Raw genomic sequence first — 16,088 nt, 5'->3', positions numbered from 1 at the left:
AAGCCATCTTGGTAGGACACAGTTGTGTGTGTATAAGAGTGAGGGAAAGCTAGTTTTACAGCTAAGTAGGACATTTGCATCTGTCTATGTTCAGACAGATATTATGCAGTATAATGCATAGATGAAACACTAGATGCCATTAGTATTTCTTTAACTGTCTCTCAATTTACAGATGTAACCAGTACTTTCTCAATGGGCGCTGTAGAACATCCAAAAATGAAGCCACATATTTAAATGCTGTGTAGCAGACAAATGTGAGAATTTAGGCTTAAATTAGTTGCAGAGTTTTAGCTCATCATACTAGACAGTCATAAAATGCATTGACTTTGATGTCTCTCTGCTCTTCAGATCAGCACAGAAAGTAGTTCAGGTAATACTGTACTAGTCAGAGTCAGAGTTTCATCAGTACTTTTTCTACATTGCACTGCAAAATTGCTGTCTCCCTTTAAGTTTGAAAATGATGACCTTAGTTCATTGCTATCTGCTAACATAGATCTTACTTAGTCTGGGGGGAGGGGAGGGTTAGGATACTATGAATGCAATACTGAATATCGCTAGAATCAGCATGGATATGCCCATTTTCGTTTCCCATTTCCTCCCCGATCCCCGGCGGGTGTCCTATGGCCACAGCTGACAGGGGAACCCTGGCAACACAAAAAATCTTGCAAGACTCTCCAGCCTCCTCCTTTCTTTCCCCTAGGAAAAATATGAAGGTCACTCTTTGAAAGCAAGGTGGAGGTTACCTTGTACTGTGCAGTAACCTCTCCATGACAATGACTCCCAATTCTTTTCCCTCAGAAGGCCCCATAGCTTCGGAGTCCACCAGCATGTAAAGATGTGTTATTTTTCCCTGTGTAGTTACTGACCCAAGTTGGATTTAATCTGCCTTTTTGGTCACCCTCCCAGCATATAGTTAATATTAATAGTAGTGTCACTCCGTGACATTGTTTAGATACGTTTCTTTCTCTCTCTCCTCTCTCTCTCTCTCTCTCTCTCTCTCTAGTTGGCTACCATAGCTCTGCTCTTACTGTCAAGATGGAGAGGTTCTAAACCACCAACAGTATTAGACTAGACTAAATAAGAGACATTCTGCTACTGAACTTAATGAAAGAGAAGGTGTAATACTTCAAAAAAATATAGCAATACTCACTTAGCTACATGATAATAATTTACTATGTCATATGCGGGGAAAACAATTTGACCTCTCAATATATAGATACAACCCTGGGGGTCAAGTTCCGCAAGGTACTGAGTGTCCTTAACTGTGGTTAGTTGAAGGTGATCCACATCTCACAGGTTCAGGACTCAAGATTTGCCTAAGCCACAAAGTTCAGATCCTAATTTCCACAAAGTTGATGTGTTCCAATCCATGCTTTGGGTATTATAAAGATAAGGGCCAGAAATACAATAACCACCCTCAGACTTTGGGGAAGTTAGGATCATTTGGGCCCACTGAGAATATAAACATGACAAAACACGAAACACAGAATTGATCAACAAAGGTTAATATAGAAACAATGTTTTATTTTCTCGTTAATGACAAGTGACAGTTACTGTGTATGAGACTGAATGTTAAAATATAAAAAAGCATAACTTGCACAAAACCTTTTGCTCACCATATCATCCGCACCACCCTGCTAGTGGGTTATGTTGAAAAGTTACATGACCAATTAACAAATATTACTTTCTTGGCTGTTGATTTCATATCTCACAAGTGTTCACAAGTTCTGTACTTCACCTACAAAACAAATCAGCTCTATCTAAACCAAACATAAATAGATTTAATGAGTTTCCAAGAGCATTACCTAATTGTGAAAATGAGGACTTGAGGACATCAGGGTCTTATGTTGGAATAAGGGCAATGGAGCATCAGCATTTGGTTACCAAACTCCAAATTCAATTTGTTCCACCTTACAATTATATATAAATGAATCTGAAGGAAGCAAAGCTTCTTTTGATAATATTGTTTACTGAGTCAATAATGATATTTTAATAAAGACACTTACAGACACTGAATTTCAAATCATTCATCGAGACTGGAAGGCTGGATGTTGTATTAGCAGAATTATTTGGAATAGTAATCTACAGGATCTGATTTAGCATGTAAGCCATAAAATCTCAAAACCCATTTTTTCTGAGTAATAATAAGGACAGTTTTTTTTCTAACTTAATAATATTCACAGAGAAGGGACAAAATGTTTAACATACTGCATAATTCCAAGCATAACACTTTGTTATGGTGAAGTTACGGTTATAGGTATGTATCCGTGTTCTTAGTGTACAATATCCTTCAAGAACTGTGGAGTTATTTTAGTAGAAATGGTTTCCATAACAGTCAGGGGGAGCTCTTGAAGGGTCTGGTCTTGTCCAGGGAGTATGAAAGAGCCCTGTCCACTCAAGAGTGTGCAGTTTGGCTTTCCCTTTTGAGTGGGGCTTGGGAAAGAACACTGGGAGGCAACTCTACTGATTTAAATGAAAATCAGAAACAACCTAGGAAGGAACTTGGGGTGAGCCCTAAGAGTCACCTTATCTTTATGGAATACTGTGTAAGGTGGACCAGCCGTAAAGGCCTGAATTTCCCTCTACCGTCCAAGCTGATGGTGGAGGAAGAGGCAGAAGGCCTTTTGCACTGGAACTTTCTTCTTTGGTGGTTCCAACTGTCTTCTGGAGGTTATAATAATAAGTAGCGGCCTCTAGCTTTGCGGTTTGGCTTGCTTCCTCCTCAGGGCTGGAGTGTATACACTCAACAAGTAGAGGATATTTCTTGAATCTTGTGACAAATGAAGGGCTTCATTGGTTTGTGCATTAAATAGTTCACAACTTACAAGTGGCAGGTTCGCAATGGTCATTTGGACCTCAGTGAGTATTCTAGAAAATGGGAGCTATGAAGCCCTGCATATCACAGTGGAGAGATGTTCAGGCCATTAACTGTCCTTTAGACACTAGAGACTTCAGCTCCTCCCTATGTTCCTCTGGAAGCTCCTCTATGAATTGCAACACTTCGTTCCACTTTAGATAGTCACTATTTTGACAGAAGTGCCTGGTAATTCAAAATGCACAACTGAAGACTAATGGAGGAGTAGACCTTTCTGCTGAACAAGTCCAGTTTTTAGGGTCCTTATTCCTTGTTTGGAGGCTTTTGCTGTTTAGATCTTTCATGCACTACTACCATCACCAGTTACCTTGGGACAGGGTGGAAGTAGAAATATTGAAATACTTAAGAGGGAACTTGATAATGTCTGTCAGCTTTCTTGGACGTGGGTGCCATGGATGCTGGAGTCTGACACAGAGCCGGAGCTAGTTCCAGCAACCGTGCGTTGATAGGCATGGCAAGCCCACCAGGTGACTGCGGGTTGGAGGTGGGCGTGAAAAATAATTTAGTAGCAGTAATTTAAGGGATTTTTATTGCACTACCTCCACTAGAATCTCCAAGGTGTCTGCCATGCATCACAAGAGGTCTTGGAAGATCCTAAAATCATCCACCTGGCTAGTAAAAGAGATAACTGCCTCTTCAGGCAGGGAAGGAAGATATTGCTGTTGGAATCAACTGAACTTCTGCCCTGTCCTCGTGCTCTTCATTGCTCTGATGCTCCCACTGGAGCAGACCATGATATAGTACAGGAACTCCTCACTTAACGTTGTAGTTATGTTCCTGAAAAATGTGACTTTAAGCGAAATGATGTTAAGCGAATCCAATTTCCCCATAAGACTTAATGTAAATGAGGGGGTTAGGTTCCAGGGAAATTTTTTTCACCAAAGGACTATATATATATATATACACACACACACACACACACCGTATAAGTCTTAAACAAACAATTTAATACTGGTACACAGTGATGATGATTGTGAAGCTTGGTTGAGGTGGAGGAGTCAGACGGTGGGCTATTTCCCAGGGAATGCCTTACTGCTAAATTATGAACTAGCAATTGGCTGAGCCCTCAAGGGTTAACTCTAACAGTCTACAAGGCAGCAGGAAAGAAGGGAGGGCAGACAGAGACACACACCCTGTGTGTGTTTGAGAGATAGAGATGCACATTTCCCCTTTAAGTATGAAGAGTGGGGTCAGAAGTACACTGCCTTGTTAATTAGATCAGCAAGCTGAGACCGGACTGCAGCTGCAACTGCTGCCTAAGGCAGCAGCTCCCTCCATCCGTGTGTCCCCCTGCTCTATGGAAGATGGGGTAAGTGGGGTGCAGGAGCCGGGGGACACCCTGACATTAGCCCCCCTCTTCTTCCCTTCCCCCCCCACAGCAAGTAGGAGTCTCAGGGAGCAGCTCCAAGGCAGAGGGCCGGAGCAGCAGATGGCAGTGGGGGGAGGGACAGCTGAACTGCCGGCAATTAATAGCCTCCTGAGCAGCTGCTGCACAGGGAACTTAGAGAAGTGGGGAGCTGATAGGGGGGCTGCCAGTCCACCCTGGTTCCAACCACCTACCAGCTAGCTGCAAAGAGCTGCTCTTCCTGCAAGCAGTGGATAAAGCGGGCGGCTGCAAAATGACGTTAGAAGGGAGCATTGCACAACTTTAAACGAGCATGTTCCCTAATTGATCAGCAATGTAACAATGAAACAACGTTAACCAGGATGACTTTAAGAGAGGACTTCCTGTACCAATAAACCCCCTTGAGTAGACCCATGATAACTTGTCAGGGAGGGAGCTCTAACTCTGGAGCAGAGGCAGTGAAGGAAGGATTTCTAGTGGGTTTCACACTCCAAGGAGTCCAATTTGTTCAAGACTGTATGTTGTAAGTGTAAGGGGATGGGGATCATGGCAGTGGAAACCAGAATGATTATTCCCCATTAGATCTCTGAGGTCTGGTTTGTAAGGGGGATTGCTGGATACCCCAGTATGTTATAAGAAGCACATGGGAGCTTTACAGGGGAGAAGGCAGCACACCGCATTTATTGAGAATACAACAGTTAGCATATGCTTTTCGATCTCTCTCTCTCTCTCACACACACACAGTCCTGCCAGTTGATGTTTATAGTTACCAGTCCAGAGTCTGGATCAATCTAGTGGCCAGCCAGATTGGTTTCAGAGGGGAGTAGGGCTCTGTCAGTTGCGATCCGATGCTCCTGGAGCGTGGCAAGATGAACCCAAAGTCCCATGGCCAAGCACCCTGTTCTTATAGTCTTTTTTCTCTGTTGAAGTCTATGGATTTTGCTGTGTCGGTTTGTGACCGGTTACTTCTCAATTGGTGTATCTTTTGATGTAAACATTCCAATACACCTCCAAGAGGGTCAACCTGTCCTGGTTCCAATTTAATCAACAGTCCTGTCTTTAGGGGTATCAGCCTTCACGCTCAGGGTCGTCAATCTGCCCTTCCTTCATTATGGATGCACATTGATGATTCTCTGGTGTCGTTAGGTCTCTTCACTCCTTCTTCCTTGACCATCTGGCTATAACAATGGCCTTCACACCTTACCTTTTCCTGATACATACATTCCTCATTCACACAAACAGTCTTTTACAGAGACCTTTGAGAATACAGCAGTTTTTATGTTGAGCAAGAAAGGCATAGTAAATTAAGCCTTCCTCTAACCTCTTTGACACAGACACAATACAAGATCCTGTCTCTTACTTACTAAACCTTAAAACAAAGAAATGTATATTTAACTAGAGTGCCTAATTTGTAATACATGTAGGAAACCATAGTAGACATTATAACTTATCCTAAAACAAAAGGGTGACCATAATCAGTCATAAGGCTTCTTCTGGTCTGTCCCTGCCTTAACATCAGTACAGACACTGACAGTCTGTAAGGATGAAATCAAATCATACATTAATTCTCATAGTACAATTATAAAATCCTGTAAGTAGACCAGTATGGCTCATATAAACAAGCACGAGGTGTATGGATGAAGGATAGTTCCCTGCTATGTTTGGAAGGGGAGGTGAAAAATACTTATTTCATGGGGGAGATACTCTACCTGGTGTGCTAGGGAACTCTCAAATACCACTCAAAACCTAAACAGGAAAGTTCCTCAGTACCAGGGCAGTATTAGTGAGAAGTACCAAGTTAGTAGCACTTCTAGAAGAAAAGGTTAGAACAGCAGATAAGGACAGCAAGGGTGACTGGTGCAGTCACTGAGCAGATCACTAGGAGTACCAAGAACATCTTTGAATCTGAGAAAGCCAGCCCAAGAAACACCTACACTATGGAGGCTTATGCAGGCACTGAGGTTTTTGGTACCTAGAGCACACGTACTGAGGAGTTAATACCAAGAGAAGTGTACAATTTCAGGCAATATCATCATGAGTACTTGGTGAGCAGCCTGTGCTGAGGCATCAGAGAGACCTGATCTGAGTCATGTACTGCCCTCCACCTGAACAGAGACATGATGGGTCTTTTGTCTTGTTTTACTAGGCACCAATGAAAGGCTGTGTTCGCTCTGGGAGCTATGTTCCTTCTTACCTCCTTCTGATGATGACTGAGCAGAGAAAGTCTTGACTATTCTGCTGGAGTAAGTAGTCTAGAGGTTCGATCTCTTTGAAGAAAAATGAACTTAGGAGTTCAGTGCTGAACTGCAGCTCACAGGAGCACTCGTCAAAACTGACTTTTCCAGCTTGCTGGGATCTTTTGTCTCCAGCTCTGAAGAGCCCTCATTTGAGAGCTCCAGTTGAGAAAAGTTGAGGTGGGCCTTCCTCACTTTCTGTGTCCTTTTCTAGAAGGAGCAACAGATGGAGCATCTCTCAGGAATGGGTCTCCTGCTGAGGTGAAAGAGGCATCTAGAGTGCCCATCGTTGATCAGGATAGTAGCCTCACAAAAGTTTTAAATCTCAGGGATTTTATTTCAGCAAGAGTGGCTAGTGGCCTGGTACCATGGGTACCTGGTACCCCTAAACTTTTCTAATTTTTATTTATTCTATGTACATATTTATTTATTGCCAATGGGTGGAACCAAATAATTAGTAACTATACTGTGAGGATTTGGGGAATCTGTTTGATTTTATGAACTACGTGTATGTTTATGCCCTTATAGGCTGCCTGTACTGTAGTCTTGCATCACACTATTTGTGTTAAGGAGAGGGAGTGTGGCCCCTGGGGTCAGCCTCAGAATGGATGGCCATTAAGTACCATCAACAACTGAATAAGCCTTGCCCTAGCAGGAAAATGGGGTGGCTGCAGTCTGTCTAGATCAAACCAGTTATCTCCAACTTGTCTGCAGAGGAGCAGAGAAACAAAATACAAAAACAAAAACAAAAAACAAGAGAAGGAACAATGAACCCAAGATGTTAGTGCTAGCTTTTAAGAACATGAAGTCTGGGAGGGTCAGAAACACAAATAGAGTTTAGGGCAGGAGTGAGAGCAGACTCCATGATCTGGACATGAACACAGAGTTGGAGGAGTAAGGTTCAAAAGAGACATGAGATCCTGAAAGGACACTGACCAAATCTCAAAGAATGCTCAAGAGTGATGAGGAGACTGAGGTAGGCCTGTCTTTTAACAGCTTTTAACTTTTAACAGCCCAGTCGGCAAGAGCCGCCAGAGTCCCTTTTCAACTGGGTGTTCCGGTTGAAAACCGAATACCTGGCAACCCTAGACCAGACCCAAGGGAGCAGAAAAGCTCACTGATCTAGTGCTTGGATCCAAACACAGCAGCCTGGTGAGTGTTCAACACGGGGGAGCTACGCCCCCCTTAGGTCTCATTCCTGACTCCAACAGACACGGATGGCCAAAATAATCCAATCTTGCATGCATGGGACTTGTGCGCACCAGAAGTGGAATCCATGTGGATAATCTTTCAAAGAAGAACTAGCAGACATTCTGGGTGGGATTTTCAAAATAATTTTAATGGAAATTGGGCACCCAAATCTCTTAGGCAGAATTGATAATAGCCTCAAAGAAACTGAAAGGGAACAAATTACAACTGATAAAAGGAACTATTCTTTTACCCACAGCATATTTCACCTGTGGAACTCATTGCCACATTATAACATTGAAACCAAGAGCTTAGTAGGTTTTAAAGAAGGATTATATATTTATATGATAATGAGAACACCTGCATTTACTTTAGAAAGGCTAAAAAATTGTAAGAACTATAAGCCCTCGTCCTTCGGACATAAATTGGCCACTAACTGATGGGTATTAGAAGGAAACTTCCCCAATGGGTAGTTATTCCATCACTGTCCACTACTGGTGGTCTATAGTTCATTTTGGGAACCTCTGCTCTAAAGGGTTTGGCCTTAACCAGGTTTGACCTTTCTTCTTCTGTGATACCTTGGTCACTGATATCAGCTGAGGTGCCCAAGCCAACAGCTCCTTATTTAAATAGGAAAACGGTGGGGACAGACGATTTCTGATGAGTGGCCCTCTACTTTGGAACTTGTTCCTCCCACCCAGAGCTATAGTCTGTTCATTCTGCAAGGCCTGTTGGGTTTATTCTCCCACACTGCGACAGCAGAATCCAGATTTGTAGAGCTAGGGGGAATGAAGCTCATATCAGGTTGCACATGTCAGTGAGGTGAAAGAAAATGGACACATCTAATCTGCGCTTCTTCCTTTCATCATTCTAGTTATTCTCCTCACCACGCTTTGTGACGTTATTGAAATGAACTGTGACTGTATACATCATTGTTGCAACCAGGGTCCTATGGTTGCACCAGGTCTTGTACAGAGGAGGTCAACTGGGGTGTCTATGGAAAGGTTGTAGTTTGCTGATTATGATTATGCTGTCTGTATGTGTGTATCATTTTTGTATTTGAAGTTATGAATATTGGCTATGTACTTGTATCTCAATGTGTTTGATTCTAAGTAGCCTCAGTGAAGCATTTGGTCAGCTTCTTGAGAAAGGACTATTCTCAGTAAGTGCCCAATTAAGAAACACTTAACTGACAATGGACTTTGTGAGACGCCAGTCCACATCTTAGCTTTCCTGGGAACATTCAAACTAACATGTAAACAATGGCGTCAGCCTGCAAAAAGCTGAATCATTCATGGACATGTGACTTGCCCAGGTGGCTACAAACTCCATCTTTTTGCTGTGATTTTGCACAGGAGACCAAAGGGGTTTTCGCCCACAAGAGAAAGAATATAAAAGGCCCTGGAAACCGCTCCATTTTGTCTTCAGCTGGCTCAAGAGATGGCCTCTCTACCCCAAAGAGATGCCTGAAAGAAACTAGAACAAAGGACAGTAACTACAGGGGTGGAAGTGATTGCTGGATCCAGGCCATAAACTACAACGTTGGTCTGAAAAGTACTGGGCCCAGACTAGGAAGGAGTTTAGTCTGTGAAAGAAGCTTACTGGAACATCTCTGAGGATGACATTTTATCCGTAATCAGTTTCTTAATGTATTAGGCTTAGACTTGGGTGTTTTGTTTTATTTTGCTTGGTAACTTACTTTATTCTGTCTGTTATTACTTGGAACCACTTAAATCCTACTTTTTATACTTAATAAAATCACTTTTGCTTATTAATTGACCCAGAGTAAGTAATTAATACCTGGGAGAGAAACAGCTGGGCATATCTCTCTATCAGTGTTATAGAAGGTGGACAATTTATGAGTTTACCCTGTATAAGCTTTATACAGAGTAAAACAGATTTATTTGGGGTTTGAATCCCATTAGGAGCTGGGTGTCTGGGTACTAGAGACAGGAGCACTTCTTAAGCTGTTTTTAGTTAAGGCTGCAGCTTTGGGGCGTGTGGGTCAAACCCTGGGTCTGTGTTGGAGCAGACTGCCATGTCTGGCTCAACAAGGCAGCGTTCTGGAGGCCCAAACTGGCAGAGAAACCAGGCTCAGAGGTAGTCTCAGCACATCAGGTGACAGTCCCAAGGGGTTTCTGTGATCGAACCCATCACATGCCTATCCTGAGATGAATGAGCCCGAGATAGAAACACAGACTGATGGAAAAATGTAGCCTTATTTTTTGGCCAAACCACTTCTTCTTTTAATGATCTGATGGTGTCAACATGGACTTGGTGAGCAGGCTGTTGAAATCCCTGTTTGGAGTATGGAAGCAACTGGAGAAGCCATGTGTACTGCAACAAATCTAAATTCTCATCATTTACGCTTATGCCTAATCTGCCCAGCAGATGTGATGGGATGATTCTGTCATAGATGTTTACTGTTTGAGCCCTGACTCATAGTAAGGTGTCAATTACATTGGAGTTAATAAGAAAATATTTAATTTACTAACTGCAAGATCCTATTAAATGGAATATCAGCAATTCAAGCAATAGGATTAGTTAAAACATCAACAACAATAATTGCCTGTAATTTTTTTTAAGGAGAAGACAAGTTTACAAATATAAAATCTGGCTCAGCCTTATTTTTCCATGCAAGTCAGATTATTTAAATTCATGAATAATGGATACATCTTTTTTATGATGTCTCATTGCTTTTCATAGTAGAAGAAGACCAGCATTATGCAAATGTAATGTCTTGAAAATGGTCTCTTGTCAAATAGGCATCATTTTCTATTTCTCTGTTGTTAATGTAATTGACAAAACACTCGATACTACTGATTATGCCTTTTCTTGTAAACCACTTATTTTATAGGCATAAACAGCTGTGTTTATGCCTCTATGAATTTCTGATTTCATTATGAAGTTGTCACCATGCTGTGAAAGAGCAATAGGCAGAATCCTAGATACTCCACTTACCAGCTGGCAAAAGCAGTTCTTTAGTAATAAAGGTATAATTCAATCAAGATTTCTAATAGCACTGGAAGGTTTCTATTTTTTCTTTAAATAGTTGATCCCACATGAAATGTGCTTGGATTTAACAAGTTGATCTGAATGCATGTACTCTTGATTTACATGAATAGTACCTGTCCTTAAACCTTCAAGCAGATGCCATGGGTTAACCGCTTGAGACCTACCCTGTGAGGACCTGAGCAAACTCAACTCCCTTTGAAGACTTCTGTGGTACCACTGCAGCTGCCATAAAGTTATACCAGGGGACATTTCATCCACCGGTGGCTTCAAGATCACGGGAGTGGAAAGTTGGTTTACAGCTACTGCTGCACAAAGGGTGTGGCCCACAGGATCTGATTTTCACTCTCTTACAAGTTTTATGCCAATATAACTTGACTTACTTCAGTGGGGTTACACTGTACAAATCTGGTGTAACAGAGTGAAGAATCCAGCCACTTTTGTCCAGGAATTTGTGCTATATATTTGTTATTCATCACTAGAAATATACCAAACCTCCTATACAGGGAACAGATAAATCTCACAATATTATTGCCGTTTTTCACCCTGAGCAGCTAGTTAAATTTTGGGGCCCTGCGGTTGTTCTAGTTGGAAGCAGAAATTGACAGAGTCTGTCTTTGATGCCATCTTGTTTATTTACAAGTAATGTACAAAGTCCTGCTCCTTAAACACATGAGGAACCATGTGAAACAATGGAACCAAAAGAAACAATTTCTTAGCTTACCAGTCCCAAGCCTCTTCAGCTAACAGAACCAAAAGCTCTCTCTCTTGCCTCTCCCAAGCAGGATCACACTATGCTCACAGGCTACTGCTTGGCTTTCTTGCTTTTTGCCTCTGTCCCTCTCTCTGTTCTTGTCTGTCCCCAATTTCTGTGTGTTCTCTTTCACCCTCACCACACAAACACCTGGCCACAATACCCAGTGGAATTCCCAACCCATATGGTGCTAGTTTTTGGGCAGACTCTATTAGGCCTTGTTTTAGGTATAGCCCTTGTGTGTGTCTTACAACTACCTCAAGTGAAGAACAAGTTAAGGTTGCCAACCCTCCAGGACTGGCCTGGAGTCTCCAGGAATTAAAGATTAATCTTTAATTAAAGATTATGTCATGTGATAAAATCTCCAGGAATACATCCAACCAAAATTGGCAACCATATCAGCTTGAACGAGATTTTAACTCAGCCTGTAACAAGGTTTAGCTCAGCTCCCAACAACTCCCCCCCAGCCTCCACATTTGTTTTGCCCATCATCTCTATGAGGCCTAAAATAGTGACATTCCTATAACCCATCCCAAACAGAAAGAAAAGAAATAACTGAACAAATTACAAATGATACAAGCTTAACTATTTACATATATACAGTATCAGAGGGGTAGCCGTGTTAGTCTGGATCTGTAAAAGCGGCAAAGAGTCCTGTGGCACCTTACAGACTAACAGACGTATTGGAGCTAGTCTATAAGGTGCCACAGGACTCTTTGTAGCTTTTACATACATACAGTGTCTTTCTGTTGGGATAGTTTCACACCACTAGCATAAAATAATTTTATTCCCACCCAAATCTCTTTGGGGCTTTTCTCTCTCTGATGGACTTTTTTTGAACTACCAAGGAAGGGTCCCCTTTCAATCAACTCCTAAGAATGCCTGTTGCTTCTGTGGAATTTGCTGGCTAATGCAGAAACTGCCCATTCTGTTTGAGTAGGACACTCATTACAGTCACAACTTTTCCAGCCTCAACTTCTACAGCTACATTCTTAGAGTCAGGGGACAGCCAAGATGAAATTCTGTCCTCCTGATAGCATCTCAAATGGTTCTTATGGATAACTTTGGGTTTAGTCCTCAAACCCAAGTGTATCCTGTACACCATTTCATTGATTTGGGTCAGTACTCCAGGCTCCCTCCCTTAACCAGTTTAGGGCTCCTACCTTTCTTTCCCCTAGGATTGTGGAACCAGAGCAGGCCCCCTCTTTTAAAAATTCCCCCATATGATCTTACGTCAAACAGCCCTTTCATTTTGTCAGAGACTATCCTTGAATTTTCCCTGGCAAAGGTGTGAACATTTTCAATTTTGGATTGTAGGCCTTCTACATAATCCAAATGGTCCAAGTCCCTCTGTTCCTCTTCAGGAACTCCACACCAGAGATTTGCTGGGGTCCTTAGCTCATGCCTAAACATTTGGAGTGCTGGGATATGCTTTGTACTCTATTAGCCATCAAAAGGAATGGGATATGCTAGTTCCACAAAACCAGCTAACTGAACCCCCTAAGTCCTATTGAACCTTCCCACCAGCCCATCAGGTCATGGGTGTGCGGGGGTGTGCAGTAGTTTCTCTCAAGAGAATTTAGACCTTTGCTATAATAACCGGCTACCCTCTCAAGTCCCCTGCATTACTGTGTCAATACTGCCCCCAAACCATAAGCACTAGCATCTGGGTCCAATATGAAAGGGGGTTTGAAACATGGAGAGGCCAAGACAGGTGCAGTCACAAGAGGCTTTTTCAACTCTGAAAGTGCTACATCATGCCCTGCTGTCCACTGAAATGGTTTCCCTTTTTCACCCAACCTATGCAGCTGTTTGGCAACATTGGCAAATCCACAAATGAACCTTCTGTAATAGGAGCAGAGCCCTGTCTTTTGGAGCTACTTCCACTTGCCAATACCCACTTTTAAGATCCAGTGTGGGAAACTAGACTGATTCTACTACATCTGTCTCATCCCTTTTTGCTACTGGTAACTGGTAAGGTGCCAGTTTAACAGGTTGATTCCCCTAGTATCACTCTTGTTCTGGATCAATGCAGTACAACCTATATTTTTGTTGGATCTGAAAAACATCTCCTGATTCCTAACCAGAAAGTCTCTTATGCTGTTCTTCTGCTCCCTAAATAAGTGTACAGCACTGCATTAGAACATGTCCAATAGAAACTCTGAGAGCTCAACTTCCCTCTTGTCGTTTTCTTCTATACTATAATTTACCAGATCCACTGGCTTACATTTTGCTCCTGCAGTTCCCTTTTTTATTATTTACTCTTTGTCAGAAACATTCAGCAAACGAATCAGTTCTTGTGTCAGATCCACAAGAGCTTCAGCAGCTAAGATTTCCACAAAACCCTGGGTCTCAAAACAGATTTCCACTAATCCCCACCTTTCCTTTGCAGGAAAGCTACCACAGCGTGAAGCTGGTTTCTGCTCCCAGGAGCAGGATAATTAGTTCACTGCAAACCAATTACCTACAAACCATTTGTCTCACTTGTGCCCTAACTTTAAAGAAAATTTCCACAGACTGAATTTATAAGACATCTTTCCTTTTTGGCACTAATTACACAGTTATTAGCCAAAATGAATCCAAGCCAATTATTATCCCATTTAGCCTTCTTGCTCGAATTTCAGAGGTCCAATCTTCAAAACCACTTTTTCCAGTTTTTGGAGGGATGTCCTGGCCTCAGTCACTGTCTCTATTTGAGACCAATTAGGTAGTTTTTTATCCCCTATTCCCTAGCCTTTTTAGTGTGTCTGGTGTAATAACTTATATTTGAGCCTGTCAACTGTCCTTATAGACATCACAAATCCTATTATACACTATAGCCAACCCCCCAGTTACTGTTGTTACTGTTGTTGCCCAGATCTATACAAAACCTGTGGGGTTGACTTGTGCTTGTACCAAGCTTTGCCCCTTCAGCATGGTGTTCTACCATTTCCTGAACTGGGCGAAACACTTGCACTAGACACCTGCAACAGCCTTTCATGGCCTGCCTTAAATTTACAACCATCTTTCTTTTTGAGGCCAGTTTTGTCACAGTACCAGAATTTAACTGAACTATGTCCTTTAACTTTTGCATTATTGCCAATTTTCCTAGTTTTACAAACTAAAATTAATAATTTTTTCTAATAAATTTAATAAGGTCATGAACGAGATTGGAATCCCCTCTTTCATCATACATAGAGCTGTACTTACAGGGCTCACAGTGATCAGCTTCCATCTTCCTCAATACCTCAATTTCCTGGTGTACTGCTGCAAGGAAAGGTTCAAGTTTTGTGGCAAATTCCACAGGCTCTTCGAGTGTCTCTGGCCTCCTTTCGCTGATCTTGATTTGCAAGTCCAAGTTCAGCTGAGCATCGATGAATTGGTCCATTGCCTCAGTGGTATCCTGATATGCCAGGAACACAAGTCTCCGCAGGTCCTCTATCAGTTCAGGTGGGGTTTCTTCTAGCCCCACAGCCTGAGCCTGAATCAGCTGACCTGGGCTAGCTGTGGCCATGCCATGGTTATTTTATTGCAATGCAGACGTAGCCTCTTCATTTGGACTATAATGTTGAACTGAGTCAAAGAAGCCTCAGAGAGCTTTTCCCTCAAAGTTTTTGCATCACTGGATCTGGAATAGCCTGGCATTTCCCCCCGGGCCTCTGTGGATTGCAAAAAGGGTAGAAAACTGTTGTAAATGACCAGTTTTATCCATGTCTTCTGGCTGGCTCAATTCCTCATCCAGGCAGCTGCCTTCCACTGTGATTTGTGACCCTTTGATTTCCTTCAGGAGTTGAATTTTCAGCTCCTTGCATCCTTGCTGCAGCTCATCTCTGTTAGCAAGTTGCAAGTTGGCTAAAGTTTGCCTGGTCTCTTCTATTTCATGGAAAAACTTCTGGTCTATGATAGTCAGATTGCTGGTCACCTCTTAGATCTGTCTTGCCATTTCAGCCTGGGAGTTTTTCAGCTGAGCTTCCCAACTTGTCTGGACTCTTTCAAATTATTGCTCCAACTGAGATTTGATCACCACTGGAGGTCAACATTCAGCCCTTTCTGGGAATCCTCCACATACTGCCTTAGTTTCTTTTGTGAAGCCTCCAGGTCTTGGTTTAAATTCTTTTGTCCATCCTTGATTTCTGCAAGCATCCCCATTATTTTCTCCATCTTGGTTCAACAAGAAGACCAGCTCACAATTTCTATTCTTGAAAACTGGATCACACCCCTAACTTGTGTTTCCCCTTTTTGACTCCAGTGGACAGTCAAATTCTGGACCCTGGAGACATTCCAATTAGAAGTAGAAACTGATGGAATCTGGTATTTAGTTTGGTGCAATCTTAGTTATTTACAAGGAATGTACAAAGTTCTGCTCCTCCGAATGCAGGAGGAACCAAAAACAAAAGGAACAGTTTCTTAGATCACAGCCAAGCCTCTTTAGCCAACAGAGCCAAAAGCTCGCTCTTTAGCTTTTTCCAGGGTCACACTGTGCTAATAGGCAATTGCTAGGCATTCTTGCTTTTTGCCTCTGTCTCTCTCTGTTCTTGTCTGTCCCCTGTTTGTGTGTTCTCTCATCCACCCACCCAAACCCCTGGTCACAACTTTTTTTACAGTGGTTTGAACTTTGGTGTAAGAACATCCTTTGAAGAGCCAGTCAGCAGGAAGACAATCATTCTCCATTGATGAAGTTGTGTGGCAATCACTGCCATG

At 42.3% G+C, this 16,088-nt stretch overlaps 1 protein-coding gene and 1 long non-coding RNA gene across 2 annotated transcripts in view; one reads left to right on the top strand and one right to left on the bottom strand.

Annotated features, from left to right (window-relative positions):
• LOC141980730 (uncharacterized) overlaps window positions 1-16,088 on the bottom strand; it is a 122,198-nt gene that overhangs the window by 21,220 nt on the left and 84,890 nt on the right. The window lies entirely within an intron of this gene.
• On the top strand, window positions 4,091-9,365 carry LOC141980729 (uncharacterized). Its single transcript, XR_012637598.1, has 4 exons — window positions 4,091-4,184; window positions 6,367-6,463; window positions 7,468-7,606; window positions 8,998-9,365. It is a non-coding gene; the product is annotated as an uncharacterized LOC141980729 (long non-coding RNA).

Source organism: Natator depressus, chromosome 1 (assembly GCF_965152275.1).
Source record: "Natator depressus isolate rNatDep1 chromosome 1, rNatDep2.hap1, whole genome shotgun sequence".
NCBI classification, from domain to species: Eukaryota; Metazoa; Chordata; order Testudines; family Cheloniidae; genus Natator; species Natator depressus.
This window is presented reverse-complemented; position numbering and strand designations above follow the sequence as displayed.